Here is a 27229-nt window from a genome sequence, read left to right as displayed (position 1 = left end):
TTACTGCAGATGCCTTATACAAGTCCAGATCAGAGAGTCTATCATGTATTAAATATTAAATAATAAATTGTTTTAAAAAAATGAAAAATGGGGCATGGATATTAAAGGAGGACAGACTGTAACATTAGTTGAATTATCTTGGTAAAGCCAGTACAGAGACTTTGTCTCCTGGATGCTGCATATCATCACCAGCAGAACTCTATCAACGCTCCCTTTTCATTTAGAGAGGATTTTCATTATTCAAGCCATTAGTGTTTTCATTATGTGCACCTTTATATTTTCCCAAATGGCTGCACCAGGTTCCAGAGAGAGGAAACAGATTACCTCTAATGTTGCTATCAGAAATTCATTAAATATGACCTGCTGTAGGTTTGTTTTGCCCAGCCTTAAAATCCTGGCTACTCTGGCGACAGTTTATGTTAAAACAACAGACTGAGGCCGTGAGTGTAAACGGGTCAGAGCGAGAGAAAATAGCATGAGCTGGGAAACATGGGTGTGTATTCCTGACCGCGGCTGCGTGGCTCCTTTCCCTCTATCCTCTTGTTTGATATGTTTCTGAATGGCCATGAAATTTCAGTGTCTGTATCTTGTACCTCTAACTAAAACACACAAGTCCTTGCACACCAATGTCACCACATTTTCCTGCAAAAGAGCTAGCAACATGTACCCCAAAGGCTCTCATCTGTTCCTGCTTAGCTCTCAACTCTGCTTCACTGGATCACTTGATTGAGGCCAAAATTGTTCTGGATATTGAGTAATTGAAGATTAGTAGATAACAGGAAAATCACTCATCCCTTAGAGGGAAATGATCACTCCTCCCACCCCCTCGCTTTTTTCCAGCCTGAAGACGTACCTTTCAAGATAAGAGCAATAAATTGGCTATTTGAACAGATTTTCATGGATGGGAGAGCAGAACCCACAAATCTTATTTATATAGATTTATCTTTAAGACATTTTGTGCCTTTTACTTTCAGATGACTTGCTCACAATAGAAAAGAAAGACACAAGCTGCTTTATCCAAAGCAACAAATAGCACCAATAAACAAGCCAAAAAGAGAAAATGCAAAACTCTGGACCTTATTTGCAATCCTGTATAGAAGCACACAGATGTACATACGTCCCCAAATAAAACAAACAAATCAATAAAACATAGTGATTTGAGCAAATATCCAGAAGGCGTTACCATAAAAACTTTAAGATGTTGAAATCACAGGTGCATTTTAGAGTCTCTGAAGCATTTCATATGGAAGATTAATTGTTTCATTAATAAATCCATCATCATCAAAGTGTACTTTTGCAGCGACGTGGCCTTTACTAGTCAGTGAAAGGAGCAGCACAGTTATACTGTAATGAAATCCATTTGCTCTGTTTCATGTTTATTATTGAACCACAAGTCTCAGGTGTGCTGAAACAGATTACATCACACTTCTTTGTCTCAGCATTCGTTTTCCTATATCACCTTCTGCTCTTCATCGTCAGCAGCCTCAAAAACCACAGAAATTAGCCTCCATCCATTAATAGCTAACCAGATCTGCTTGGTTTCATCTGAACTACACCATTGATGGGAATCTTATTTCTAACATCCTGCAACAAATTTCCGGAGAATTGCCACACAAGGTATCAGTAACATGCAACACAGCTACAAGCCAGCTACAGCTCATCTGCAGGTTGAAACTTGATATGGACCTTTGCCCTTACTATATTCTGACCAATAACATATTAATAAGGCATAGGGTAATGCATCAGCTGTGTGTGAGACCCACTCCATCATGTTGAGATAATAAAGAGACAGGAGGCTGACCTTGAGTCACATGCTGGTAAGCACAGTATTCATTATTAACATTCTTTCTTATCGCATTTATTGATCTTCATGATGTTAACCTGCACTGAAAAGTTTAAAGCAACAGTTTGACATCTTGGAAACGATGCTGTTTTACTTTCATGCTTAGGGTTAGATGAGAAGATTAACATTAACATTTTTATGTCTGTATGGTCTTTGAGAGCCACTTAGTAGCACATCTAAAGCTCACTAAAGTTACATCTTGTTTGAATACACCATTCAAAAACAAATAGTTATATGCATGTCATGCTGGTATTTCTTGACCTGCAACAATGGCGCTTCCAGGGAGTTCCTGGTCCCAACCAAGAAATAGTCTGGCACATAACAAATAGGCATTTTTACACTTTATGTACAGAATAAACAAATTAGGTATAACATGTTAATTAGTTACCTTTAGACGTTGTTCCCTCTTTCACCTTGTTTTAAGCCTTTATGCTATGCTAAGCTAACCAGCCGTTTCGGTCACATGTTTATCATACAGACATGAGCATGGTATCGATCTACTCATCTAACTTCCTGTGAGAAATGATGCTTTCAGACCAAAAATTGTATGGATACATGTTATACACAATGTATGTTATGATCTGTATAACAGCATATTATCAGCCTGAGTCGATGTCATGTTCTTTAAATTTTGATTGTTTATTATAATTGATAAAAATTGATTTCATGAGTCCCGTGATATAAGACACTGCCTGGAATCCAAGGCCTTAGGTTTATCTGTTCATTCTCAAAAGCCAAATAGTCAAACTTCTCTGATTACATACAGCAAAGGTCTATGAGAGTTCCAGCATTGCAAAAGAGTGTGTTTATAGTTTATGAAGTGGAAGCTGAAAATGAAAGCTCATAGAAGTCATTAACGTTATGCTTTAAACTTTTTTGCGAGAATAACAGTCTTTAATCTTATGAGTAAAATTGCCCTGGGAGGAAAACTTAACTGGCTACAGACGTTTTATGACTGTTGTGCCTTTGGCTTAAAGGATATTGGAAAAGTGATTTGTGGGGGACCTCTAGCAGACCTTAAAAACACATAATCTAAAAGATTTGTAGCCACAGTCAGAGAACATGGGAAATGCCAGGTCGCTGCATGCAACATGCAGAATACAAAGCAACAAATAGTGATGTGTCTTGCCATGGCCAACAGGTCTCAACTTCGCTTCCATACAGAATACACAATTTCCTCACACTGTGTTTTATGACTTCCCATCACTTTTTGAATACCAGTGGCTGCTTTCTATTTCTTGGGTCTCCCCTGTTTATTTTGGAGAGCTTATTTCACCCCAGAGCCCTGACAACAGGTCAGCTGCCACATTGGAGGTGGAGAGGAAATGTGGAAAGAGCTGACGGGCCCTGAAATATTTATGGTTCTTTAGCGTTGTGATTGTATGAGTTTGGACAGTGATGGCACATTACTGTGACCCTTCCCCAAACTAAAGGCCTGATGTGTTGCTGTCTGTTGTGACTTGGAGAGGTGAGACAAAGTGCATGTTTTTTCACCAACATGCATCCATTCTCTAAACTTTGCTTTTTCCCCCCTCTCTCCTCTCTGTGTATAGAAGATATCGCAGTATATTTTAGTACTGATCCTCACCCCTTTCAGTATGTTGCTTTTTATTTGCTTCTTTTACCCTTGTCCACCATTTTCTCTCATATTGTGGTCTTCAAATCAAAGTGTGCTTGCCCTCTCTCCTCTCTATGCCGTCTCTTCCCACTCAATATCCCATCTCATTTCCTCTACCTTGTCATCTCTGCACCACATTCATAATGACAGATTGATGGCTGCCTCTGCCATATATCTTAGTAATAAAAAAAGTCAACTAGATTGGTCCCAACTAATTTACAACAAGTCTGTTTACACAGTGAGAGTAAATTATTTCTTATTTAGACTGCTTAAATCTTATGAGTAATCAGAAATTAAATTTAACTGAGAGTATTAATTACATATGTCATCTTCAGATTCAGTGAGGTGCAGACTAACCGAGGACACACAACAGACCTCTGCACAAACAGTGAAAAACTGAATAAGTTACATAAACATGAGTTAATGTGAAATTGAGTTAGCTTGTTTCATGTAGAGGAGATGAACAAACATCCATCATTTATGACAGCAGACTTGTTGTTTCTCTCATACAAAAACCCAACCAGGCCTTTTTACTTCACTGTTTACATGTCATGCTGAGAAGAGGAACAATTTAAAATTGAGCACTGTGCCTTGATGTTTTGTATGAATACCTAAGCTGGAGTCTCACACCAGGAACTCCAACTGTAGGCCACTCTTTGTATTTTCATTTGATCCAAATGCTGCCCTCGGTATTATCAGTCCTCATGGTATTTCTTCAGTTTTTTGACAATGTAACTCAAACACTAACTAACACTAGCACATTATTGTAACACTAGTCTTCGTCAGTCAAGTTATTTAACTGCTGTCATTCTTCTTCTCTGGTTGTTCTTACTTGACATTAACAAATTGCATCTCTCAATTTTTCTGCAAATGAACAACTTTAACTTGTATTTTTATTCCAACAAACATATTGGCCAAAAATCGCACTGCATTAACAGCCATTTCAAATTGATTCTTTTAGTTCTTTAAAAAACTTTTTATGGGCTTTGTTGATATTAATGAATTTCTCATCATCTTAGAGCCAGAGATGTGAACACACTTATTAAATGGCTGAGCTCCGTTCACTAAATTGAGCCATCAGATTGACTGCTGAGCCTGTGAAGTTGGGTCTGATCACATGAACCCTGCTTGCTGCCTGTGTGTCTTTGTTCGCAGCTTGGTGAACCATGTGATTACTTTGGTGGGATAGAAAATGGTCACACTGGAGACTGAGGCATCTTTATGTTGCATTCATATTTCTTCGGAGCTGGAAATTAGAGGACAAAAGCTGTGTGTGTGTGTGTGTGTGTGTGTGTGTGTGTGTAAGTGTGTGGCTGAGCTGGCCTTCCCCTTTTCCCCATGCTGTTGAAAGATTAAAATGTGCATCCTCCATCAAAGGTTGTAGTTTTGTTGCAAAGCTTTCTGGCTTAGCCTTCTTGTGGCAGCGCTTCCCTTTTTTTATCTGGCGCAGGTCTACTGCCTGCCTGCTCTGACAGACTGAGGGATGAAAGGAAACAGATGAACAAAACAAATATTTATTTATTTATTTAATGTCAGAACACAAACTTTGACAGGAGATGACATGGCACGAGTTCTTTTGTTGAACATGACTCAAAGTTTCTCTGTCCTGAATTGTTTCTATGCAAAGTAGCTGGAAACAGAATAATAAAGCTAATCTGTGGATTTTAAAAAACTGGAGAGCTGTTTAATATTAGAATAAAGTACTGTCAGCAATATACCTACAGCATGCATTTTGTGGAAGTCCCTCCTCCCTGCATCTAGGCCTGTCCTTTGTTACTAACACTACATTGGTTTCCCCAAATATGCTATTTTGGGCAGTGACTGGAAGACATATTCAAGAAAAGTGTCAATACATGTAAAAATATTCTCTTATAAATAAAAATCCTGCATTCAAAATTTTACTTGAGTATAAGTACAGAACTGCCATCTAAAAAATTCTACTTAAACCTGAGGTAACAATTTTTTTGTTTGTTTAGGGGCAGCAGAAACACAATGTTTACATTTTTTTTGATATGTTGTTGATAAGTGATAAGGTAAAATATGACAAACTTGTGAGCAAGCGGTTGCCAACAGGCAGAAGAAGAACAAGTTAGCATTCAGTTATCTGTTTCTGTCCATCTGATGGTTTGGTGTCCATATTCACTCTGTTTTAAGCTCTATTTTTGGTCTCCACCATCTCCTGACAAGGAAATGTCTTTAGTTTCTAAAAGCTGAAATACTACAAAGCTGAGTATAATAAGCAACCTCTTTAACATAGAAGTGGTCATCTGATTGACAGCTAATGTAAAGATATTGATTACAGTCCCTTAACGTAAAGTGAAATATTTCTTCTTTCAAATAAGTGGAGCAGAAGGATAAAGTTGGATAATATGTTAACACTTAAGTAGAGTTGCCTAAAAATTGTAGCCCATACGTAACTTTTGAAAGGAAAAATAGCACATTGTTCCCCTTATAAATGAAAAGTTGAATTCACAAACAATAAAACATCCTTCCTCAGTTTCACAGACTTTGTTTGTGTAGATACGGCCTTGGTATGGTATGACCAGTAGCTAATAGGGGTTAATGTTAGCTGATATTAGTACATGTTAGGCTAGACTGACTTGATAACTCACCTCACATGTTTCACCATCTGTATTGCTTAACTGCAATGTTATAACAAAACACTTCGATTTAGATTCTTAAAGACACACAGACAAGTCAGTGTGTGTAGGGACAATTCATCATTATTCCAGAGCTGGTGAAACAATTTCTCCCTGAATAATAATACTGCTGTCAGAACAGAACAGTCTCTTGTAACCACAGTGAGCCTGTACAAAGACTTTCGGCATGTCTCCCCTGGACAAAGGAAACTTTTCTTTTTAAGTTTTAATTGTGGAGGCTACAAAGTCACAGGCAGCATGGGATGATAAGGTAAGCAGGATGAATAATGTTAATAAGTATTACAGTGCTGGTGCAGGCAAATTTTGGCTGTGTAAAGGAAGATAAGACTCAAAACAAAACGGCAAACAACAAGCAAACCAAAACAACGTCCTCTAATAATATCAGTGTCAGACAAAAGTACCCACAAAACAACTGCGTGGATTAAAAAGAGAAGCTTGTCTTTTCAAGCCCTCTGCTTTTCAAAATAGCTTCAAACATCAAAGAAAGTGATTATTTTAAGACCTTTACTTATATAATGTACATAACGTAACAGTTATCCAAAAATATGTTTTGGATTAAATCTTAAGATAAAATAACCGTATGCTTAATTATATTCAGTAATAGCAGGGGAGCTTTGTTATTTTTATTTTTTATATATATTTCTCCAAAATCGGAAGTCGAGTCATCTGATTTGGCAGTGCATTTAGCAGATTGTATCAAAAAGGCTGTCAGATGGCTGGGAGTAGTTTTATTCAGATGCTAAAGAGAGTGAGCAACACACATGAGCCCTGGAGCTTATAGAAGTCATTATTTTGGCAAATCAATTATGCATGAATCAAATCTTGAACGTGGAATTGGTTCCTCGGTTCACAGTTTCATGGAGAGGTCCAGAATGTCTTAACTCTTTTAGCACATAACACATTACCATTTATTCTGCAGTAATTTTTCCATGTGGTAATTATGACATCGGCCATTTTAGATGAGGTCAGCATGAGGGTGTCACTAAAAAAAAACACAACTGATTTAACCCCAAACTCAAACCCCAAAGTGAAGTAAAGCTACAATTACATTTGGCTGGAGGCTTATTGGGATATAATTAGGCTAAATTATTCCTCTGTTGTGTTAATTTAGGCTCGATGGGACGATGCAGAGAGACCTTAAACTCAGGGATGGAAACAGTTTTCAAGTTCAGTGACTCCAGTAAATTGGACTTTCAGGAATTGTAATTTAAACAAATTGCTTTAACTAAAGTGTGTCCCATAAAATATTTACTCTGAATCATATGACATGAAATGGGCAAATTTCTCACTCTGCTGACATAGTGATGGTTACATATTCCACGTAACAGCCTTTTTATTTATCGTGTTATGATGAGATGAGATGAGATGAGATGAACTTTATTGATCCCGCAGTGGGGAAATTCACCTGTTGTGGCAGCTCACAAGAACACAAGAAGAGTGCAAAAAGTGTGCATAAACAGTTACAAAAAAATATAGAGGTGAAATAAATTAACAATTTACAAGGTAAGTAAAAATAGTACACTATAAAGCTATATACAAGTCCTCATAAGGGAAGAAAGAGGACTAGACCATAGAATTATACAGTCTAACAGCAGCGGGAATGAAAGACCTGCGGTAGCGCTCCTTCCTACACTGAGGGTGTAGCAGTCTGCCACTGAAGGAACTGTTCAGAGCCTCCACTGTCTGATGCAGAGGATGAGAGGTGTTGTCCATGATGGATGTCAGCTTGGCTAACATCCTCCTCTCACCCACCTGCTCCACGGAGTCCAGTGGGCAGCCCAGGACAGAGCTGGCCCTCCTGACCAGCTTATTTAGTCTCTTCCTGTCCCGGTCCGTGCTGCCCGGTCCCCAACAGACCACAGCATACTGAATAGCAGAGGCTACCACAGAGTCATAAAAAGTCCTTAGGAGGGGCCTGCACACTCCAAAGGACCTCAGTCTCCTCAGAAGGTGGAGGCGACTTTGGCCCTTCTTGTACAGGGCATCGGTGTTATGTGACCAGTCCAGTTTATGGTTGAGGTGGACACCCAGGTACTTGAAACTGAAATGTTCATTGAACACATGACAACGAAAGAAATACATTTAAGTAAAATATTTGGAAACTGGGATCTTACATGACACCATTGTTTGTGTTTGATCATAGACCAAATCATCATCACCTCCTGGTTCTGGAGTCTTTTCCAGGTAGTATTTATCACATTTCCACAGCAATAAACAAGCCTGCTTTGAATCACCCTCGTGACTTTATTTAAACGTCAGCACAGCCAGTGTAGCCTTTTCTAAGCCGTCTGTTATTTGTCTTTTCAGTATAAAGGTTCCTTGGAATAAAGTTCACCCAAGAACAGTGGCTGCCTCTCTGGCGTGCGCCCCAGGTGTAGTTTGGCCGTGGCCGTGTCTAACAAGTTGACTAATTTCATTGCTGATATTTCCACCGTGACATTTAGTTGATACGCAGTAAGCAAGTTTTTGCTGCAGCGGGCCTGCCTTTGAAATGCTAGGGTATTTATTAGCGGTTTTGACCGTTTAAAATTAATCCCAATTAGTCATTAATCAATTCCATTCCAGTCGCTGCGTTATTCTGCTTCAGGTTTTGGCACTAACAGCCTTTAGGAGTCTCTTGTGGGTGACAGCGGGGAGCAGAGCCGGAGATGCTGTAGCACACACAACCGCTAGAAGACAAACGCCGTGGTCCTCCCACCTTACCAGAGCTCCTGAGTGCAGCTCAAGGAGCAGGAACTATTTTTATTAAACCGATGAATGGGACTTTTCCCCGCGCTGAATCCCGCGTCTGGCTCTGCGTGAAAACGGGGCGCATAAGCAGACAGAAGGACAGTCTTTTCTTTATGAGTTAAAGCCGGGGTGGAAAAGACGCAGCACTGACTGAGCAGCAGTCGTGCGCAGCGGCGAAATAGACCAACTATTGTGAGGACAGAAGATTGATAACACAACTGGGTGAACATCGAGAGCGACAGATGTAATTTCCAAACGTTGCAGCTGGTTTGATGCCAGTGGTGTGCTGGATGGCTTATTGTTGCGTTCTCCTTTTCATCATTCACTGCTCCCAGCGTTTCCACATTACTTGGGGATCTCGGACGGCTGTCTGTGAGGGAGTACTGCTGTAGAGACTAACGGGGAATGCCATGTGTCGTTGTGCGACATAGAAGCTCTTTGTGGGCTGTTTTGCACCGGGGACAGGTGGTGCCGTGTGTGTGTGGGTGTGTGTGTGTGTATGTTTGTGTGTGGGGGTGTGTGTGTTCTGTGTGTGTGTTGAAAGTAGCAGGGGGCACGGACACACAACCCCTGAGACAGTTGTCTTAGGGATGTCAGGCCGGCGTACGGGATCAGTTCTTGCCAGAGACAGGTGCGACAGGGAGGAGTAGTTTACAAAGACCTACACAGGATCTGGGAACGCACTAACGAGCCTCCTCTCTCCTCTGATCACTCTCGGATTTTTTGTAACCAGCGGGACTCACAATCAACTCGCACTGTCGTTGTCTCAGCGGCACGTTTTCCTCTGATAACGAGAGGTAAGTGACCCGAGCTGTCCGGTGTGGAGGTCTGTGGTTGGCAGTGGCTGATGGTGAGCTCCGAGGGCGCAGGCTCTGTCGCGCCTTGATACTTTGGATAAATTGTATCGCTTCTGATAACACGAAGGAATTTAACTGTGGAAGATTTGTTTAAACGAACTAGGTCAATACACAGTAGCTGATTTGTGGTCTTTCTCATCTTGGCTTTACAGTAGGTTTCATTGTATAATGCCTAATTTCATACTGCGTAGCATGCAGCCGCGCACAAAACGAGCAGCTTTCAGCTGTCTGGAGCCTGAAGAGGCACTTCACCATCCATGTATTGATTGGATATTGACACGACTCAGAGCGTGTGATTAAAATGGCTGACAGTATTGACCAAGATCATATGTTTCAACACAGTTAAAATACTGTCATCGTACCTTTGTGTCAGCCACCCTTCTTAATTAAGCAGTTTTACCTCTTGGAACTGTTTAATCTGAGAAATCTGGGACTTTTCCTGTCTCTGTCACAAAGATTTCCCCCTTATGATATGATATTACAGTTGATTTAAAGCATAACTGTAAAATTTCAGTGAGTTGCACAAGGCAGAGACTGCATGCGTTTTCACCGTGAGTTGGTCATAATGTGCCCTTCTCGCTGTGTCATTCTTACTGTGTGCACTTGTTTGTATGGTGTGTGATTTGTATATTATCTGCTGGTGGTTGTATAGCCTGTGCTCCACAGTCCTACCCGCTGGGGCCCCTGGTGTCCACTACTCCCTCCCTCAGGCTCTGCCATCCCTCCCTCCCTTTCCCTCTGCAGTAGCTGCCGTCTTTACAGTACATTGAGCTAGTTGGCTGGATGGTGTCAGAATCACATTTTTAGCTTTTTGTGTGAGGGCCACCAGCTCTCAATAGCTGGCTCCAAGTCTAAAGTCTAAAGTTTTGTTATTTGGAAGCTGCATGTTTGGTTTTTTTGTTGTTTGGTCCCCTTTTTTCATATTCAAATTGCCTTTCAGCTGCCTTTTGTCCAACACTGAGGTTTGTGGACTGGAAAGAGAGACAGAGAAGTAAGAGAAATGCCCAAGGGTCAGAGCATTCCTATAATGAGCCCTAGTGTGTGTGAGAGGAGAGAAGAGAGAGAAAGAAAGACATATCTAAAGAAAATGAGACAGTGCTCCTCATCCAGTGCACGGGTAGACACAGCCATGGGAATACCAGCTCCTTGACTAACCTTTCTGTTGCTCTGACTGTGTCAGTCAGCCTTGGTGGACAAGGGCCTCTTTAATTCCTCTTCCTCTCGGCTGTCACCCACTCTGACAGCCAGGAGTTCAGGGGTGCTGCCGTAGGTTACACGTAGATCTTTCGTTGCTGATGCTACATTAGGGGGTGAATGTGCCGCACCAGACCCGGTTTCAGACCTTTTTTAAGCAGTTACAGCAGTGCAAATAAGGAAGGTACAGTTGGTGGTGCAAGTGAAGAAGTTAAGATAAAACATGAAAGGAGAGGTGATCATAAATTAGATATTGTCTAATCATCCGAGTGCTGCAGCTTCTATGCGTGACAGAGGAGGAGTGGTGCTCCCTTTTCTCTCATGTGCTGACATCCGCTTGTAGGCCCATCGTGCCACCAGTAATTACAAGAGAAGCGCTATCAGAGGGAATGAATTAATAGACAACAGAGGAAATACCTGTCTGATACAATCTCAGATCTTCGTAGTGTACTGCGTGTAGTTTTAATTTGCAGAGAAGTCAAGGACAAAACACTTCGCGTGAACTGAGAATAGAAGATGAGCAGCTTTTTCTAGTGATTCAAGGCATCTTAAGAAACTTTTGAAGGGAAGTCTCCCTAAAAATATATGTATTTCTTTTATCATGGGCAGCGCAGAGTTGTGAAAAAGATCAAGGAACCAAGATGATCCAGAGACAGACATTACAGGATCTTACATACATCTTGCTGTTAATCTTATTGTAATGACAGAAATATCAACCTTTTGAGAAAATTTGACTCTGCTTCTTTATAACAAGCTTCCTCAAATGAGTTTAATTCCTTTCTGCAGACAGGGGACAGGGGATTGATATTTTCTCAGTCACTATATAAATAACCAGACTGTACTGTAGGAAGCATCACTCCTGCCAAAAGAAATGACTCGGTAGGGGGCAAGATTGCACAGACAAGTAAGGCAAACATAAGGGAAAGCAGTCGACGGAACACTGTAACCTGATGTTAGAGCCGCAATCCTGAACGTTAACAGTGATTAGGGGAGAAACCTCAACAGGAAAAAAGCAATAGTTGCAAGTAAAAGCCTAATATAGGAACAGGATTTTGTGTCAATGGAGAACTCAGATAACAAGGCTAAATGTGTGCCCAGGAAACCAGGCAGGGGGGTTTGTACTGTTCCAAGGTCCCAGTGCTGATGTCAGTGTTTGGCGATGGTTTCTCTGTCCCTGGTGCTTCTCCTCGCAGCTTAACAAACTGCTCACTGGAGCAGGGCTAATCCCAGGCTACCAGTGCCCAGTGATTTATTATAAAGTTACTTAATTTGGGAAAATGCAACATCTGATCATACACAGATGCCCTTGACAGATCCCTGCTGTCTGAACCGCGCAGTCTGCATCGCCAATTAGTCTTAAGAATTGTTTGTGTGTGTGTGTGTGTTTGTGTGTGTCATTAAGAAAAGAGAGAAAGACAGAGCGGGAGTTTGCAAACGTCCATCAGAGAGAAACATAAGGGACATTGTTCATCACATTGTGTCTGTTTGCCATCCTGTCTTGTATGGACTTTGTGTGTGTGCATGTGTGTGAGTCAGTTCATCTGTGTCTCAAACAAGTGTGATTCAGCACTGTCCAGCAGCGTTTCAATGGGTGCACTGTTTGCACCTCGTTTCTGACGCCAACAGCCGTCACTTCATCCCTCTGCCTCAGAGCAAGTGTTGCGGCCTATGTACTAAAGTAACAGGTGTCTTTACACAGTGACTTAATCCCTCTTCCCCGCCTCCCTGCTGCACCCTGCTGGGGGTTACATCACCTGTGGGCCTTGATAGCACATAAAAGTCATTTTAGTCATCATGAGCCACACTAATCAGCCTGTGAAAACAGTTGTATGATGTCTTCTGTGATAGAAAACTTAGAAACTGAACGGTGCGGGGAGGCAAGGAAAGTCTGTTGTTGGTCCCATTGCATCATGGAAAATGTAGGATCTTTGGATCCCAGACATATACTAAAAGTCAGGATATCTGGACCTCTGCTGCTTCAGTTTTATCTTAAACTGTGTCTTGTGAGTCTTTCAGCTTCAAGTGCAAGACAAAACAGTCAAGTTCAAGGCCATTCTTTCTTATTTTCTGTATCTGGTGGTACAAAACCTACTATTTTAGATAGTTTTGGTTTCTGTCACTGAGATTTTTCTCTGCCTCAATACATCAGACACAAATGGAATTTCATGCGATTGGCGTGAACAGGGGGCGGCACGGCATGGTGGTGCAGTGGTTAGCACTGTCGCCTCATAGCAAGAGGGTTCCAGGTTCGAATCCCGGTCTGGGCCCTTCTATGTGGAGTTTGCATGTTCTCCCTGTGCCTGCGTGGGTTTTCTCCGGGTACTCCGGCTTCCTCCCACAATACTGAAAACATGCATATTAGGTTAATTGGCTACTCTAAATTGCCCCTTGGTGTGAGTATGAGAGTGTGTGGTTGTCTGTCTTTGTGTGTCGGCCCTGCGATTGACTGGCGACCAGTCCAGGGTGAACCCCGCCTCTCGCCCGTAGTCAGCTGGGATAGGCTCCAGCTCCCCCGCGACCCTGACGGATAAGCGGTATAGAAAATGGATGGATGGATGGCGTGAACAGGCCCTTTCAGTCATATGGGTTGCTTCTGAGTACGTTTCGATATTACACCAACTATATGTGCATGAACACCTGTGTTTCTTTTGTCTCTCCTGAGCTTGTCCAGTCTGTCTTATGTTTCTGTGGCTTTTGGCCAATCTAACGCAGATGTATTACTGTATTGTTGTTGGTGTATTATTAAGTGTCCTCTGTGGGAGCAGAGCTGTCGCCATCTACATCAGTCTAGTCTGAGACTGACAGACAGGTCAAAAACACTATTGAGGTGTGTTAAACCTGGCATTCCTTCTCCTCAGCGTTCCCCTGCTTGTTTTCTTTCACACATTCAGCTTCCATAAAGCTGCCTCCCCCCTCCTTACACCCCCACTGCCCCTCCGACCCACCTCCTCTCCTCCGTTTTCTTCCTCCCTCCTCCTCCTCTCTTCTGGACCTTGATGTCAAGGCCTTTCAGGCAGTGTGGTCTCTGTCTGCAGGCTGTCAGGGCAGGGACACTGCCCACTGGGACCCTGAATGGGACAAATTGACCGTAACAATGTTCCCACTTAGCATGTGGAGCTGGGAGAAAGAGAAGGTGAAAAAGAGGGCCTGATGATTGAGGGGCAGGCCGGCACGATGGTTGGGGGGTGGTGAGAGCAGGACGGCTCTTTGAAATGTATGAATTTAAGACTTGCATTAAAACACACACCTCGCCTTTTAAATACTCTCTTCACATCGTCTTTCACTCTTGTTCATGTACACGCACACACACATACACACAGATTTTCTTGTTGTTATTTGCCCAAGGCTAGTGCTGGGGTTGCCATAGCAGCAGAATAAACACATTTGCCAATGACCCTGCGAGCCCTCACTCACACACACTTCATTCTCAAGGTCCAGATGCCCTCCGGGTGGGGGGAGACAAGTTCATCAGTCCTGGCAGTTTGATCTGCACCAAGGTGGTACCACCGCCTAACAAAGGGTCAAGGATCATCCAGCCCCCCATTAAAATGCAATAACGGCTATAGCCCAACGGGACCACCTCCGCCATTTAATCACACACTGCTGTTCCCTCATCATCTGCTCTCTCCCTTTTATCTTTTAATCACTTGTTTTTCCAATCCCGTCTTCCTTTCACTCTCATCTCTCCGTCTGCTTCATGGTTTTCACGTATCCAGTGCAATGCCAAGGCAGCCCGAACAGATGACAGAGTTCAAAGAAGGAAGCCCGATATAGTCAATAATGAGCGCTCTTTCATTTTTCTTTAAAAAATTTTCTCAGTGTCTCTCATCGTCAGCCGTGGGCTAGTCTCTCCTTAGAGTTTGTGAAGTCCGTGATTTCAATATTTTTTGTCAATGCCCTTTAACTGTGACAGAGTGTCTTGAAGAAGTTGGGGCGATATGTTGTGTAAGCCTGAGGTGGAACAGTATGACAGGAACAAAGAATGCAGCTGCTATCACCAAAGGCCAAGTGACTGCTGAATAAGGATGCTTCCCTTTGGTAAAACTGGCATTCCATGTAGGCTTATTGTACCTCCACAGGGGGAGTGTGTTCTTGGGTGTGTCTTTCCTATATTTCTAAAAAGTAGATACTGGGGATTCTTCCATCCTCTGCAGTGGTGAAAAAGGGACATTTCCCTGAATATAAACTCCATCCTGGTGGCAGCGGACCGTGAGTGATACTGTGGGAGACAGGATGAAAAGGCAAGCAGACAACACTGAGACGGACACCAACTTTTACTTCCTGGACACGAATAAGCATTGTGTGTGAGCTGAATTTTTTCACAGCCTATTTGCTTGTCATTAAGCTGTGTTCACAAGGCTTTCTCTGCGCTCTCTTTCTCTCTCCCTCTCCCTCTCTCTCTCTCTCTAACACACACACACATACACACACACACACATACATACACACAAACTTTGTCGTCTCTCTGTCTCTTGCACTCTTATGAAGTCTCGGTGTCAGCAGAGCCCCAGTTTGTTAACAAGAGGAGAGACTAATGAGGGGTCAGGAAGGAAGAGGACAGGCCGGTCCCATAAACCACCCAGAATACATGAATACACCCCGACACATTGAGGCACACACTTGCATATTCCCAGACATATACGCACACACACACACTTGCAGCTAAGTAACAAGCCACCACAAGCCCAAAGCATATTCAGCACCAGCAGCCATACTGCAATTATATTATTTTTCTTCTCTGCCATGATATAAATAGCAACACTTATTTCTATTACAGCATTCACTCACACATCTCCCCAGCTTCATTCCCATGCCAGGTTGCTATGATCACTAAGCAGATAACTAATAAGGCAGAGTTTAACTATTGTATGGTGGGAGACATTACATTGTGGAAAGGATGGTGGTCACACACATCCTGAATCATTTCCCACATCAGCACAGCGTGAATCCGAAGAAACCATGCCCTGTGGGCCAGACTGGTATTATCCTGCTGCTGTTTTATAGCTGATTCATTTCTTTGGGGAACTTCCAGCCCAAATGGCTCTATCCTGTAGTTTTATGGTGGTAGAGAAGCTGCAAAAATAAAATGAGAATGTTCTCATTGCCTGAGTCTGTTACTGTTGTTGACAGTATTGTTTACTGTTGTGGCTTCAGCTGTAGCTATTGTTGTTGTGGCCTCTGCTTGTCTCACTGTTGTTCTGGTTTTAAGTTTGTGACTGCACTCTTTAAAAAAAAAAAAAATTAAATGTCTCCTCATTTTGCTGCCAGGTTACCACTTGTTTTGTTCTTTGAGGTAATTAACAGCTTAATGCGTTCATTGACCTGGGGGATTCAGTCATGCTGAAAAAACAAAAAGAAAACTCTGGCTTGCTGGCACTGGGCACAGGGCAGTTGGCAAAGTGGAGGGGACAGAGCAGAGACTGTGACCTGCTGTCTCTCTTAGTTCGCTGATGGTCAAGTGAAGAGAGAAAGGAGAGTGGGTGAGGCGAGAAGGCCTAGCAATATAACAGACAGTTAACAGTTAACAGACGAAGCTGAACAGTAAAGGTAATGGGGAAAAGTAGAGAGGCATCAAGCGGAGAGAAAGGAAAAAATGGAGAACAGGAGAAAACAGTGGAAGAGTCTTGAGAGGATGCTTGTTCAGCCTCTGTTGCTGTTGGAAAGTGGAAGGAAAGTGGGTCCTTGAATGTACTCGCCTAAATTAACGGCTCAGAAGCACCAATTAATGTACAGCCTCGCTGTGGGTCTCTGCTGTGCCGAATCAAAGGGGTCTTGCTGTGCAGTGCGTCTGCTCATCTCCCAAGCATGTGTGCATGCACTCACATACACACTCAGAAGGGGTTTTAGCCAAGAAAACTGGAGCCAATGAGTGAGAGATGAGATGAAAGTGCCGCGTGGAGCTGAAAGCTGAATGTCAAGGTTAAAGAACAAAAGAATGGTGATTTGGATGATCAATCAATAAGTGGTGAAGGGATGAAGGGAAGGTGACTTTTGATGTGCTTATGACAGAATGAGAAGATGAGGAGGTGAAATAAGGAGTGGAGGAGGAAGAGGACGAGGACAGCGTGTGTTCTCCGAGGGCGGCAATTACAGAACCAGACCCAGGACCCATCTGGAGGCAACAGGTCTGGTGACAGCAGGCAGGTTCCTGATCCAAGTATCCCAGCCGTGGGTGACAGCCAGTAAGAGATCTAGGGTCTCGCCTTTTCCAAGACCGCCTGAGACCCCTCCTGTCCGCCAGCAATCTGTCCCCTGATACTAACTACTTCAGTATGATAGAGAGGCGTATTCATTATGACGGGTTATGGATTATAATAGTTCAAATTGAAAGTGGATGGTTGATTACATGGTATTAGCACTGCTGTCATAGATGAGTGGATTCTGTGGGGATGCTGTGTATACTGAGGAGTTATGTTGAAATGATAGAGAGGATTTAAGCTCCTTCACAGCAAATCTGTTAATGCAGTACATTATGTTCCTGGTCTGAATTCATTAACATTAATTCTGTTTCATGCAAGGAGTGGTAACAATAGCACCCTCAAACCAATGCGCCAGAAAAGCAAAAATAATTGATATCCAACACACATAAAGCTACTTCTAAAGCCTGTGTACTGTTACAATAGAGCTGGTGATTGGCAAGTCCTCTGTGCTGGATTTTCTGTGGTTACTGTGCATTCAGAATACCATAGCTAGCGTGCTCACAGTAGCTAGTGGGTCATTCGTATTTGCATGTAAATGTTTTTCACCTCTTGGCTTGACTGGTGGGGCAATCAGAATGGCTCTCTGTCTGCATTGCTAAGAGGGAGGCTGCAGTGAGTGACTGTGACATTCACAACTCAGGGCAAGCTTCACCCTTTGCTTTCATTCACTTGTCTGCTCACATGTTCATTTCTGTGGGAAGGAGAAGGCAAAAGACAGGAAAGGGTGTTTTTTTGGTGTGTGTGTGTGTGTGTGTGTATTGATGTGATATCCAGTCAGTAGATGCTACAGTGTATATTCACAGTCCCATTATCAGCGGCCTGATTTGCTCTAGACATGAGAATTATCCCACATTCTCCTCATCATCCAACCCAAAGCCTCACCTCCATCATCCTGTGGCGCCACTGAGATGGACACTTTCAAAGCTTTTCTTGTGCGGATCAGCATGCCACACACATACACGGGCACACCCACACACACCTCCCACATGGCGACCATGGATACGTGCGCAAACGCATATCTGCACGACGGAGGAGTGTTTGTGCTTGACTCATGTAGCACATCCCAGGGTTTGGCAGTCTGTCTGACATTTATCAGCCTCTGTCATCAAATGAAACGTGGCCCTATAGCTCCCTGATCCTGACGAGTTTGATTTCCTCTGGTTGCTGATCGGTTCAGAGGAAATGAGTGAACTTTTGAGTGAGTGAATGAGGACATAAATAATCAAAATATTCATTTCCCCTATTGGTGGAATGTGTATTTATACCACAAATCCATTTAACTGACATCATTTTAAACATGTCTGTTAAGGCAACCGCAGTGCTCCTCTGTTGAATAATGTTACTCCGTTTGTTGTTCGCATTTGCTGTATTCTTCACAACACAGATGTAGGTGCATTCTTCCTCTTTGTCTGGGTATGCAAGTGTGCCTCTGCCAGTGTGGGAAGATCTGTGTGTATAGACAGTCTAAATAAACACAAAAACTAGTCAAAAAGTTTCCCTTTCCCAGTTTATGCTGGAGCGTGTTTGATGTGACAATGCATCAAACATTCCTCTAATCCTCCTCCTTGACATTTGAGCGCTCAGTTGTTTTATACCAATTATAGGATGTTACTGTATGGTTTGTCTGCTGCAATGGAAACATCATGTTTGTTGCTGTTATTATGTGTCTTCGCTGTATTTGTGTATCGGCTGCTCTTCTAAATATAGTGTGAGGAGCTGTGGCTCCTTGTGGGCTTAAACTGTCTCTGTGTTAGCCTTTTAATCATACCAAAATGTTGAAGTGTAGGTTCTAGTTTGCTTGTTTCTGGGTTCACGATGTATTGATTTGACTGCTCATTAGTAACCCGTCTCTCAGGTCTTGTGGCAGGAACTGCTCTTTTTGACATTGTCCTCACCTGGCGACATCATCACTGTGTTGCCTCGACATCCTGTTGTGAGCATGAACGTGCTCTAACCTTTTCAACAATTATCTGCTTGCTTCTTATAAATAGCCTCCCTTGTTCTGTCTGTTTCATTTCAAAAGCCAGCCACACTCTCCCCTGGCTCTCTGCTGCAGCAGTATTACAGGGAAACTCGATCCGGGAGTCTAAACCGAAGTAATAAACAAGACAGAAAATGCCTGAGTGCCAGCTCGTGCAGCTGGCCTGAGATATGTCATGTACCATGAAACATTAAATGTGCTGTGATGAGGTTAAAAAAAAAAAAGCATTGACGAAGTTTTTCCATGCATGTTGGAGAAGAATAGCAATAAAAGCCATGTTGTTGTTGTCGTAATAGCAAATAAACAGAGGAGTTGGCCAGAATAATCTGAATCATGATAGAAACATGCAGCCAGTGACTAAGCCCTCTGATCTGCCTCCTGCCTTCACAGCAAACTCCTAACTCGTAATAGAGCAGTTTTTTTTTTACTCCTCATTTTTTATGTTATTGATGACTCTCACTGAGTGTGTATTTAATTGTGCTAACCTGAGGGGATGAGCTGAGTGCGTAGTTACAGACATACTGGTGAGCACTCATCCTGCCAAATGTTAAAGATGGCAGTTATTCTTGAGTGAGCGTTTTGTCTTCTTTTTTTTTTTTTTAGTTGTTACATCTCCTGACCACCGGACAACGCAGTTTTTCGCTGGCGGGCATTTTTTTTTTCATTCTCTTTTTCTCTGTTTTTTGGCTCGGGCCGCTTCACCTGGCATAGAGGTCCTCTCTGCTGTCATCAGGGCCATTAACGGCCACAACAAAGTAGCTTTGAAGCTCTGCAGGCCTGAGGCTGTAATAGGAGGACAGCTTCAGGCCCACGATATAATGGAGACAAAAGCGCAAAGACTGTTTGCTCCTTAGTTTGGTAAGATAAGGCTCTAAAGACATCTGAACCAATTACTCTGTCTGTCTCTTTGTCAACCTTTTTCACTGCCTCTCATCTCTGTTTTACACTCTGACATTCAGGGTGAAGTCCACAAATGCAGCAGCAACTATACGGGATAAATATTGCTTAAGTGGTGAATGCCTGACAGTAAAATCGTCGCCTTCTGGAGCTGCTTTCAAGACAGAGGTAGCGACTGCTGGAAACTCAGTATTTATTGCTGTCTCTTCTGTTAATTGGATGCATTATGTTCATTTCCTTTGCCGCTTTTCAAATCTTAATCAGATGGTTAATTTACTGACTTGCAGGCTTTAACCAGCTGGCTCCAAACGTCTTCATCCTCCCTCTATTCGTCTTCTGTGTGCGTCTCCATGGTTTCCTCTGCTTGTTTTGAAGTCAAGCAGGCAGGGTTTTGTGTGTCAAAATGTGTGTGTGTGTCCCTGTTTATGTTTGAAGCTAGGTGGCTAGGTTAATGTAACACTTTTGTCTATTGCCCGGTCTGGCATCAATACAATGAGGCAAGTGAAAATGTTGGGGATGGGGATTTTTTGTCCACAGAAGAGAAGACTAAGCCGCTGCAAGGAGCCTTCATTAATATGATAACGCTCTTTATGTGACATCCACGCACACACACACACACACACACAGATTCTCCATGGCCGCCTTGCTGTTTATTTATATATTTGTCACTTTGCCTTTCACAAAGTTCACAAAAAGGAAAAAGGAAGCTGATTATGCTCTCCACAGTCACTTCTCCTTGTGTTTTACAGGCCATCAGCTCAGCATTTCTCTGCCATTGTCAAGTTGGTTCCTCGGTGCTGATAAGAAGTAATTGCCAGTGTGGCAGTTGACTTGCTTCTTCCTTGAGAGTTCCCATCCAGGCTGAAGCAGGCTTTGCAAATCTTTTTGTTCCCCTGAAAAGGCTACATCAATATCTTTGTCTGGAGGTGGGGAAGATTTTGTTTGCATCTGATAATCCCTTTTCACTCCTGAAATTAGTTTCTCTCTCTTGAGGCTAACATGCAGAAGCAAAATTACAAATGAGTGAGGATTACAAATGTAAAAGTGTGAAACAGAACAGATAGGGAAATGAGTGGAACGCGTATGTGTGTGTGTGGGTGTGTGTGTGTGTGTGTTTGTGGATGAGGCCTCTCTGTCAGCAATCAAGGACTCTTGCTGGGATACTCACCTGATTGAAATGAATAGATTTCCTGGATAGTGGGTATAGGAGGAGGGGAGTGTGGAGTGGCAGCTGGAGGACTTGTCTTTCATCAAAGGCATACACACACACACACACACACACACACACACGATGCTGGCTCAGTGGCTCATTAATGCACCTCAGCACCACCGGCTACACCAGGCAGTGAGCCAACCCAAAAACAGAAGCTAAGAGGTGATGCTCACCATGGGCCACCCTGAGCTGGGTAGAGGGGGTTAAGCTGAGCCTCTGGCAAGTTTTAGGTATCACTCATTAGCATCCATGCACAAACTAATGAAGAGCCTGGAGAGAAAGAGAGAGAGAGAGAGAGAGAGAGAGAGAGAGAGAGAATGAGGCACCAATCAAACTGAATAAAGCAACAAAAACACACAAACGTGTGCACACGCTTCAGCACAAGCGCTGGCGTACACACATCCGGCTGTAACGGCAGCTCTGCTAACAACCACTGATGTTTTCACAGAGGATTTGATATTTTGTTAGTCTTAAGGCTTAGGAGTGTTTTTGTAAGTGGATGTAGTGATAAGTCTTAAAGCAGAACACTCTTCCTAAGCAAACGCTGTATTTTGGTGAACTAGTTCTCTTCATTTAAATGCCAGGGGACGCAGGCACACAGGGGAGACTAGTTATAGAAATAGCCTGGGTTTTTGTTCCTAAACACACCCCCCACCACATGGAGTTGTACTCTATGGGCACAAATTTGTAGGTCCGTGACGGAGCTGTTTTACAAACCCCCAAACGACAACTTGCATTAGCACGATTGACAGGAGAGTGATATTGATTACGTCAAAGTGGCTTCAGAGGCAAAACAGTGTTATTTAGTCTATTTATATACATCAGGACATTTTGTTATTGTTGTCAGGTGGCTTGATAGCCTCGCTCAGGAAAGCTCAGAGTCAGGTTGCTTATTTTTTAAGGCTCAGCGAGTCTACGGCCAAGACAGCTAGTTTCTCTTCCAAGCTCTCTCGAGACTCAACCCTGAGGACCTGAACTAATTCTTCTGCATCACATTACCATTCTCATTAATGTGACTGATTATACACTTGGAAAGACTGGGCCACAGTCGTGAGCCAACCGGCCCAAGTGTTTACTGGCACACAAGTGTGAAAAATCAGAATGCCCACTCCTGTTGAGTCACTGTAGTCTTAGATCATTCTGACGGCTGCGCACAGACCTCTGACATCTCATTCTCCTTCAGAAATGGATTTCCATCTTATTTAGATGGTGATTTAGTATGCGAGGGATGTGTTTGTGCTCGCACTTGTTGGTGTGTTGTGTCAGTGTTGCTCCTGTGCTTACAAAAGGGAAAGATTTTCCTAGAGTTAGAGTTAACTTCATGTTGCTGACGGTTTTGCTCACACACTTAATTAGCCTTTCTTGACTACATGTTGAAATGTGAAAATGAAACAACTTTATGTGAGAAGGACACTGCAGAGAATTACCTAAATAAAATGTTTCAAGCAAGTAAATGCAATTTTCCCTTTGACAGTTTTTTTGTAGGAAAAGCAGGAAAAGTATTTCTGTCCCGTTGGGTTTATTGTTTGAGAGAAATCACAACAATGCTCCAAACAGCTCATTAGAGAGTCAGACTAAACAAAGAAACGAGTAAATATATGTAAACTAGAAGGTCACTCGAGAGTGCATACCTCCAGCAAGGGAGGTATGCACTCACTAGTTCACTCTTCTATGATATGTAGTCTGCAAATACAACCACTATATGCTGGCTATATTTCCATAACCATTATAATTATGTCAAAATATTGTTGGGCGTAGCTGAAATGTCAGCATCAGCACTCATTCATCACTTATGGCCGACTAGAAGTGTGTGGTGGTGTCTGCAGAGACCCTGCATGTGTCTGTATTTTCTTCTTATTATTTTGGGGACATTTCAGTCTTTGGATAATGGGCACGTAGCCCCCAGCCAATGACAGTGTGCTGGGTATGAGATCGGACTACAGGTTAAAATGTAGCGACCAAGTTGCGTTGTTGCCTCCTTCTCTGTCCTTTGCTCAGTGTGTGTCATGGATGACATTAACTTCGGTCTTTTCACACAAAACCCATCCATGTGACCCATGCGAACCTGTCCCATGCTACACCTCTGATAAAAATGGGGCCAATAGTTTTCTCATAATCCTGCTGACAAACAGATAAATCAGCAAACTGAAAACTTGACCTCCTTGGTGGTGGTAACTAGAAAATGACTGCCTTAGTCTTCTCGGTGCACTAAGTGGTGTCCCTGAATGGGTAAAAAAGTAATAACACTTAATATAAAAGCCATTTTTGTCACGATTAGATACTGTGCAGAGACAGACGTCAGAGGAAAGGAAAACACAAACCCCCCAGAGCCATCACACTGTCCTGATTACAGCCAGTATTTGTCTCATTACAGCTAGAATGTAAATAGCTTGTTGTTTCTCAAAAGCGTATTTTCATTAGTTCCTCACAGAACAGCGAAGTGCAAATCAGACCTGACTATTGTTGCGCTTGTTGTGTGTATTTTTAATCAGTATGCTCCTTATTATAGACTGCAGCAACCTCCCACTACTAGACATGCACTGTAGGCTTTATACAGAACAGAAATCCCATCTGCTTAATTCAGTCAAATATATTTATAGTACAGGGACACATTTAGGAGCAAGAGTCAAGTTTACAATTTAAAAACTACAGACTCTCCAGGCTCCTTTGCAATAAAGGAAAAGCAAACCAAGTAAATCAAGATGTAATTCGTGATAACAGTTGCAATAGTTTAATCAAGCCTTTGTTTAGCTCCATGAAACTAGAGACGTTACTCAGAATATCAAGCTTCAAAAATATTTTATGACGAAATTGCCAGCATGTGAATTTAGAATGGGGCTTTAACTGGGCAACAACAAAGGCTCTGTTTTTTTGGAGAGGGGCCGAGATACAACCTGATCGCACTTGCCCACTATGAGGCTCCACATCCTTCAGGGTCTGTAGACTTACATATCAAAAACACTGACAACTCTCAGGATTTACCGATTTTCTTTTTTCTGTCTGGTTGAGTGAGCAATGTTTGACACGTTAGTAAGCCAACAATGTTAAGTGAATGTCAGGATATTCAACTCATCCTTTAACTCGCAATATTACTTGTGAGTTATTAAATAGGCGTAAAAATGGTGGATCTGGAATGACACATTTATCTGTTTTCATTAAGTTCATGATAAAATATCACTTGTATACATGGGGTGAACACATTAATCCCCTCTGCCACACTGTCTGTTTTGTCTTTTAGTCTTTACAGCAAGAGCAAATGTGCATAGTTTATGTACAGTGAATTTTGGTTCAACTTAATTGAACTTTGACCACAAACGCACAATGGTTTGTGTAGTTGCTTGGGACAGACGCCCTCTGCATCAAAATGAATGACCTTGATGTATGCAGCAGCACCCTTGTGAATTTGGTATGAAAGCAGTGTAAGAATCAGCCCTAATCCTGCACACTGACTGGAGTTCTTTATGTCATTGTATTATTGCTGTCTGTCTTCCCACCACTGACCTCACAGAAGCCCCTGGCTATCAGAAACAATTATCTAAATTGTGTCAATAGTCAGCGGAGCAGGTGAACCTCAGGTCACTGACAGTGAATGAGGGGGTAATGGCCCTCACTTACTACAGTGTGTGAGTTCAACTGGAAGAAGACCAGCCCAGCCAGAGAAGCTGTGTGCCTCTCCACAGGGACCTTTGTACCAAGCTGAGCAGAGTGGTGCTTTCAGAAGAAACAAAGCACAGTATTTGTCTGTTTGTGTGTGTCTGTGTGTATATGAGTTTATGTTTCTGTCCAGTTTTCTACCCCATTGCCCAGCTGACCTGGAGTCCGTCCAAGGCCATACTACAACAAGCTTCTCCTCTCCTCTCCTCTTCCACTGTGTTCTCTCTGTGGGTGTCAGCTGGGGCACAAAAAGGAGAAGAGCCTGGGTCACTTCCAAAATGATTTCCATTGCCGCATAAGTGCCTTTGGAAGAATACAACATGGTACATGCCAGGAAAGGAAAGAAATGAAGGACCCTAGAGTGAAAGCTTGAAGTGGGCCAATCGAAGTTTGGTTGGAGGAAGGCTGCGGTTGCTTCTTGCCAAGGCCCAGCAGGGCAAATTGAAGAATTTGGAGCAGCGGAGGGAACAGCATGAGGTGGGGAAGGAGAATAAGCTAGAATAAATGAGAAAGATTGTTGGAGTTTGGAGGAAGGTTGTTGCTGCTTTTCGTGGCCAAGGCTGGGATGTAGACGAGATTTTGAGAGGAGAGGCCACGAGATTACAGCAGGAGAAGATAAAGGGGAACAAAGCCTTGAAAACCACCATTAAATTAGAAAAAACGTTGAAGAATTGAGACGACAACTAAGCAAGTGGGCGTGAGGATGGAGAAAACAAAAGCTAAGGGGAAAGCAACGTACCTCCTTTGCATGTTTGTAATTGTTTTGCCGTGTTCATGTTCCATCCCCCCCGTTGCTCATGCAATTATCATCCTGAGACCAGGGGCGGTCTCTGTGAAGTTACAGCTCTTGAGACACTTGGGTGGCTTGATGGAATTTGGCACCTAGCAGCGCGCAGGCAGGGCCTAGAGACACCACTTAGTTAATTAACCAAAAAGACTAAAACTGATTCTGCGGGCCGATAAACAGGAATGAGGTAAATGTCTTCTCCTGCCCTCATGAGAGAGACTCCAGAGAGGAAAATCTTGCAGGTCGTTTCAGGCTGTTTGCTTTTCTCGCAGCAATAAAGGCTGGGAATCTTATCGGCTGAGAACGGAAGGAGGGGAGGTACCAATTTCAGCATTATTTGAAGTTGTTTTTCTTTGTGGAAGGATGAGAAATTTGCCTTATCATAAGTCGCCGCATTTTTATTTGCCCCGACTCTTTGATACACATTCAGCCTATATTCATTTAGTCATTCAATAGTCATTTTTTTCCTCCATGCTGTGCATTTATAGAAGGCTTCCTGTGGCCTCCACCTACAGAATATAATTCCTTTAAGAAATGTTGATGTACACATGTTTCTGTCTACAGCGTGTGTGTGTGTGTGTGTGTGTGCTTGTGTTCTTATGCAGCAGAAGGAGAATGTTGATGTGTATGGATAAATAAACGGTGTGAGAGCGTTGGCAGACAAAGCATGCTGAGTTCTTGTAAACCAGTGGTGGAAATGATTAACATCTGCACCATCCCCAAATGAACCCTGACCGTTTCCCCACTGCCTCATTTGTTGTCTCTGTCAGTCTGGAGGCATCATTTCAGTCTGGAAGGAAGGCGGTGTATAATTGCTTTTAAGGAAACACATTTTTCTATCTTAATTACTGTCTTCATTTTTCTTATGATTTTCTCAATTTCACGTGTTCTCCTCTCCAGTGCCAAATTAGGTCTACGATATGGCGAAAAGATGTCTAACCTGCTGTGACTTGTCTCTCACACTGTCTGTCTCCTCGTCCTGTTCCCACGAGTATTTTTCTGAGCATTTTCTGCACAGTGTCCTGTGGTTTTGGGAGACAGATTATGTCCTTGCTGTGTCACTGCTGACTCCAGCACACAACCTGCAGAGTATGCAGACGTCCTCTGACCCCTCGTGCCTTCACTGCTCTACGCGTTTTGCCATCGCAGCCCTGTGTATTGCCTGCACCCTGTGCCCCGACATTTTAGCTTTGCCCTCCTATTTGCCCTGTCCCTTCTCATTATGATTCCTCATCCATTGCTGTCACAATGGCTCTTTCAGGCGATCTAACTTGTGCCCTTACTGCCATGCACTGGATTCACTTTGTGTGCCCTCTCTCATGTTTTTAATAACCACTTGTACACTTTTTATCATTCACCCCCCCTTTTTTCTCTCCATCCTGCCCCTTCGCTCCTCCACATGCATGCATCTTTGCCACAATGAGCCACAATGCTCCTCTGTTCTAACATCCCCTCCTCGCTTTGCTTCACGCTGAGATGCTCAGCTCCTGCCTGCGTGACTGTGGTCTATGAATGCCGATCTAAACATTTCCCTTCATTAGACCAGGTCTCGTTGTGGCTGCTCTGCAAATTGGCCTTACAGAAAAGTGAGCTGT

The 27229-nt window shown here is 42.9% G+C and overlaps 1 protein-coding gene across 1 annotated transcript in view; it reads left to right on the top strand.

Moving 5' to 3' along the window:
• Positions 1–8403: 8403 nt before the first annotated feature.
• Positions 8404–27229, top strand: part of sema6bb (sema domain, transmembrane domain (TM), and cytoplasmic domain, (semaphorin) 6Bb) — a 128132-nt gene continuing 109306 nt past the window's right edge. The window contains exon 1 of the mRNA XM_046392830.1: positions 8404–9648. The gene's annotated coding sequence lies outside the window, so the exon portion shown is untranslated. The remainder of the gene's footprint in view (positions 9649–27229) is intronic.

This window comes from Scatophagus argus, chromosome 6 (genome assembly GCF_020382885.2).
Source record: "Scatophagus argus isolate fScaArg1 chromosome 6, fScaArg1.pri, whole genome shotgun sequence".
NCBI classification, from domain to species: domain Eukaryota; kingdom Metazoa; phylum Chordata; class Actinopteri; family Scatophagidae; genus Scatophagus; species Scatophagus argus.
Note: the sequence above shows the minus strand (reverse complement) of the source record. Positions and strands in the feature narration are given on the sequence as shown.